Source organism: Myxine glutinosa, chromosome 4 (genome assembly GCF_964187855.1).
Source record: "Myxine glutinosa chromosome 4, kmMyxGlut1.1, whole genome shotgun sequence".
Classification (NCBI taxonomy): Eukaryota; Metazoa; Chordata; class Myxini; order Myxiniformes; family Myxinidae; genus Myxine; species Myxine glutinosa.
In genome coordinates, this window is record NC_136264.1 from 152,737,063 (window position 1) to 152,743,062 (window position 6,000).

The following is a 6,000-nucleotide window of genomic DNA, read 5'->3' on the forward strand; positions in this document are numbered from 1 at the left end:
CGAGTTCCAAACTGCCTCTGGGAGCAATGTCAGCACAACAACTGTTCGTCGCGAGCTTCATGAAATGGGTTTCCATGGCCGAGCAGCCGCACACAAGCCTAAGATCACCATGAGCAATGCCAAGTGTTGGCTGGAGTCATGTGGAGCTCGCCGCCATTGGACTCTGGAGCAGTGGAAACATGTTCTCTGGAGTGATGAATCGCACTTCACCCTCTGGCAGTCCGACGGCCGAATCTGGGTTTGGCGGATGCCAGGAGAACATTACCTGCCCGAATGCATAGTGCCAACTGTAAAGTTTGGTCGAGGAGGAATAATGGTCTGGGGCTGTTTTTCATGGTTCGGGCTCAGCCCCTTCGTTCCAGTGAAGGGAAATCTTAACGCCATAGCATACAATGATATTCTAGACTATCGTGTGCTTCCAACTTTGTGGCAACAGTTTGGGGAAGGCCCTTTCCTGTTTCAGCATGACAATGCCCCCATGCACAAAGCGAAGTCCATACAGAAATGGTTTGTGGAGATCGGTGTGGAAGAGCCTGACTGGGCTGCACAGAGCCCTCACTTCAACCCCATCAAACACCTTTGGGATGAATTGGAACGCTGATTGCGAGCCAGGCCTAATCGCCCAACATCGTGCCCGACATCACGAATGCTCTTGTGGCTGAATGGAAGCAAATCCCTGAAGCAATGTTCCAACAACTCGTGGAAAGCCTTCCCAGAAGAGTGGAGGCTGTTATAGCAGCAAAGGGGGGGGGGGGGGGGACCAACTCCATATTCATGCCCATGATTTTGGAATGAGATGTGTGATGTTCAGGTGTCCACATACTTTTGGTCATGTAGTGTATATATATATATATACAGTCACGTGAAAAAGTAAGTACATCCCATGTAAAGTTTTGACTTTTTCAACATATTTCAACATACAGCTATTTGATCTTCATTTCAACAATATTGCTAGATAAATGTGATATAATATAACAAATATCATGAAACATTTACATTTTGTAGTCCATTGTATAATTTAAATAAACATAAAAGCAAATTTCGCATGTGGAAAAAGTAAGTACACCCTGGGCTCTAATAGGTGGTATTGCCCCCTTTGGCAGAAACGACCCCAAGTAGGTGTTTCTTATAACTGTCTACCAGTCTCTGACATCTACTGGGAGAAATTTTTGCCCACTCCTCCATGCAGAATCCTTTCAGCTGTGCGATGTTTGAGGGGTTTCTTGCATGCACAGCTCGTTTCAAATCCCACCACAACATCTTGATGGGATTTAGATCCTGGCTTTGACTTGGCCATTCCAGAACCCTCCATTTCTTTGTTTTCAGCCATTCCTTGGTGGATTTACTGGTATGTTCAGGGTCATTGTCATGTTGCAAGGTCCACCTTCGGTTTAGCTTCAACTTTCCGACAGATGGCCTCACATTATCCTCAAGCACCCTCTGGTACAATGAAGAATTCATAGTGGATTATATGATGGTGAGCTGCCCAGGCCCTGATGCAGCAAAGCTGCCCCAAACCATAATATTTCCACCACGATGCTTTACAGTTGGTATCAGGTTCTTGTGGTCAAATGCTGTCTTTGGTTTTTGCCAAACATGTCTTCTGGTACTGTGGCCAAATAGCTCTACCGTTGACTCATCTGTCCAGAGCACATTGTTCCAGAAGTGCTGGTCTTTGCCTAGGTGTTCATTGGCAAACTTTAGTCTTGCCCTGATGTTCTTTCTGGGCAGCAAAGGTTTCCTCCTGGCACACCTCCCATGTTGATCAAATTTGTGCAGCCTCTTTATAATGGTAGACTCGTGCACTTTGACATCAACAGTGGCAAGAGCTACCTGTAGGTCCTGTGATGACATTCTGAGGTTCTTAGAGACTTCTTTCAGCATCTTGCGGTCTGCTCTCGGGCTGAACTTGCTGGGGTGGCCTGGCCTGTACAAGTTGGCAGTTGTTTGGAATCTTCTCCACTTGTAGATGATCTTCCGGACAGTCGAATGATTGATTTCAAATTGTTTGGAGATCTTTTTAAATCCCTTCCCAGACTCGTAGGCATCTATAACCTTCTTTCTGAAGGCCTCAGACAGCTCTTTTGATCGAGGCATGGTGACGCCGCACACTTCAACAACAAAGAGCAAACCAAACGAAATGTCTGGGGTTTAAATAAGACAGGTTCCTCCAAGATCCTCTCTAACGATGTTCTAATCATTTGCACCTGAGCTGGTGCACCTGATTCTAATTTTAGGTATTTGAAGTAGTGATAAATGTCGGGGTGTACTTACTTTTTCCACATGTGAAATTTGCATTTATGTTTATTTAAATTATACAATGGACTACAAAATGTAAATGTTTCATGATATTTGTTATATTATATCATCTTTATCTATCAATATTGTTGAAATGAAGATCAAATAGCTGTATGTTGAAATATGTTGAAAAAGTCAAAACTTTACATGGGGTGTACTTAATTTTTCACGTGACTATATGTCTGTGCAGTGTCTGTGTTGTGTTGAGTTGTCACTGAACTACTCCCTCAAACCTTTGTGAACTCGTACCAAACTTCTGGTATGCACCTTTGTCTCCCGTGTGTATGTCCTAAGGGTATTAAAAAACAAAGAAAAAAAGTTTTCACCTTAAATCTTCAACTTCAATTGTTCATAAAATGTAATGTCACGATTATTATAAATACATTTGAGAAATGTATATTTTATTGCCTCTGCCACCAAAGGTCGATGGAGGTGATGTTTTCAGCCCTGTCTGTTTGTCTGTCGGTCGGTTTGTCTGTCTGTTTGTCTGTGAACAAAATATCTCAAAAAGTTGTGGACGGATTCGGACGAAATTTGGCAGAGATGTAGCGAATGTGACAAGGACTAAATGATTAGATTTTGGTGAAGATCCGGATTCGGATCCGGCTACTAGAATTTTTAAGTGATTCTTCACCATTGAGAGATAGAGCTGAAAATGATACATCGCAGGATATCTCAAAACGTTATGGGCGGATTCGGACGAAACTTGTTGGAGAGGTTGTGTGTGTATTTTTTTTTTTTTTTTTTTTTTTTTTTGGATACTGAATCGAGGCTCGTGAAAGAGCTAAAAGAATCGACAAGGAAGTGACAAGGAAGAATCGCTTAAATTTTGGTGAAGATCCAGATTCGGATCCAGCCAGTATAACTTTATTAAGTGAGCCATCACCATTGAGTGATATGGCCAAGCAGGTGGAGGTATGCTCTCTACTGAGTGCCGTTCTCGTTGTTTGTGTTATAATTGGTGTAATCCATGACATCACAGCAACTCAGGTACAGTCATTATCCTCAGCTAAAACAAGCCCGTTCCTCCGTAACGACGCGTGGTGAGGCGAGCCAAGCTAGTGTATCTATATATTACATCATGTGCATTTACAATACGAGGAAAAGTAAATTATAATGTTGTAGCGGTTATCGCAAGCATGACACAATTACCGTGCACCGGCCGATGACGCAACCGGCGAGCGGTCACGTGTCCGGACTCGCCCGGGCGTGTTCAGACTTGCCCTTCTCGGGCGAACACGTGACTTACCGATTTTGCATACCACGCCCCGCCTGAGAGGCGTGGCTTTTGTGTGTTCAGTTTGCGATATAAATTGCCGCCCGTTCGAGGGGCAGATTCAGTATGCTTTTGAGTTCTTTGGTTTTGAGCTAAATAAATAGCTCGGTGAAACTTCGTTCCTGTGTCGTCCATTTTGGCTGGCTTTATAGTGCGAGCACAGCTCCCACAATTGGTGACCCCTTTCTACGAACACGGCGATGGAGTCAGCTGTAGCTTTGAAGCTCCCGGACTTTTGGGAATCTCACGCGGCCATTTGGTTTGCTCAAGCCGATTCTCAATTCGCCCTGCGGAATATCACGGAGGACACGACGCGCTACCACCATGTGGTCTCTGCGCTCACCGCCTCCTCCGCTGCCCGGGTTCTGAGCTTCCTCCAGCACCCGCCGAACGCCGCAAATACGGCGCGCTCAAAGGCCTACTCCTCGGTGCGTTTGGACTCACGGAGACCGAACGCGCACGACAACTACTACACCTCCCGGAGCTGGGTGAGGCCCGTCCATCCGGAAGCATGGACCACATGCTTGCTCTTCTCGGTGACCACAGCACGGACTTCCTCTTCCGCGAGCTATTCCTCCAGCGGCTACCCGGGCAGGTACGGTTAGCTTTGGCTAATTCACCCATCACGGACCCTCGCGCCCTAGCCAAGGAGGCCGATAAATTTTTCTCGGCCAGGCGACACATCGGAGCGGCCGCCTGGAACCCTGGGCCGACTGAGGCAACGCCCGCGCCATGACCGGCACCTCCACCGGCCGAGTCCGCGCCACTGACGGCTGCGGCCGCCGCGACGCCCAATCGACCGAACCCGACGCGACCGCCGGAGCCTCCACCAGAGCGGACCATGTGCTATTACCACGCCAGGTTCGGGCAGAAGGCCAGAACGTGCCGCCCACCGTGCACTTTCGGCGGGTCGGGAAACGACCAGGCCGGCGCTCGCTGCCTGCCATGAGCGTCGGCCATTCAGGCAGCCTTCTGTTTATCACGGACACAGAGTCCAGGTGGCGGTTTTTGTGTGACACCGGCGCTCAGCTGAGCGTGATACCCACCTCGGTGGAGGACAAACAGGCCGCGCTATGCGGCCCCGCCTTGGTCGCCGCAAACGGCTCCTCCATCCACACCTTCGGTTCGCACAGCGTCGCATTCTGCTTCGGGGGCCAGCGCTTCAGGTGGGACTTCATCATGGCGAACGTGCCCATGGCCTTGCTGGGTGCAGATTTTCTTTGTGCGCATGGGCTTTTGGTTGATGTCAAACGGCGTCAGCTCATCAACGCAGAGACCTTCAGCTCGCTCGCTTGCTCATTGAGCGGCTCTGCTCCGACTAAGCTAGCCTGCGCGCTCCCGGCCGCGGACGATTTCACCCGCCTGCTCGCCGAGTTTCCCACCCTCACGCAGCCGACGTTTTCGGCCGTCGCCGTCAAGCATGGCGTCGAACACCACATCCCGACCACAGGTCCACCGGTCTACGCCAGGGCTCGCCGCCTCGACCCGGCCAAACTCGCCGTGGCGAAGGCGGAATTCGACGCGCTGGAGCGATTGGACATTGTGTGGCGCTCGAATAGCGCGTGGGCCTCGCCACTGCACATCGTGCCCAAACCGGGTGGCGGATGGCGACCATGCGGTGATTACCGCCACCTCAACGACGCCACCACCCTCGACCGGTACCCGATACCACACATACAGGACTTTTCCGCCTGTTTGGCGGGGCGGGTGATCTTCTCCAAGGTCGACCTTATTCGGGGCTACCACCAGGTACCTGATCGGCCGGTCGATGTTCCGAAGACGGCTGTAATTACACCGTTTGGCCTCTACAAGTTCCTCCGAATGCCATTCGGCCTTAAGAACGCGGCCCAGGCCTTCCAGCGGCTGATGGACAGTGTGCTGCGCGATCTCACCTTTCTGTTCGTCTACCTGGATGACATTCTCATCGCCAGCACTTCCCGGGCGGAGCACCTCGTCCACCTGCGCACGCTTTTCGAGCGCCTCGGCCAGCACGGCCTCATCATCAACCCGGCGAAATGCCAGTTTGGCGTAACGGCCGTCGACTTCCTGGGGCACCGCATCACGAAGCGTGGGGCCATCCCGCTGCCTACCGAGGTGGAGGCAGTCACAAGTTTCCCGCGCCCCCGCTCCATCAAGGCCCTACAGGAATTTTTGGGGATGGTAAATTTTTACCACCGGTTCGTGCCTCGCGCCGCCCAACTCATGCGCCCCCTGTACGAAGCCCTCCGGGGCAAGCCGGCCAAGCACGACGTCGCCTGGACCACAGAGATGGACGCGGCGTTCACGGCGCTAAGCTGGCCCTCGCCAACGCAACCATGCTGGCACACCCGGCGCTCGATGCACCCATCGCCCTCACCACGGACGCTTCTGACTATGCGGTGGGCGCCGTGCATGAACAGTGGGTGAACGGGGCTTGGCAACCGCTG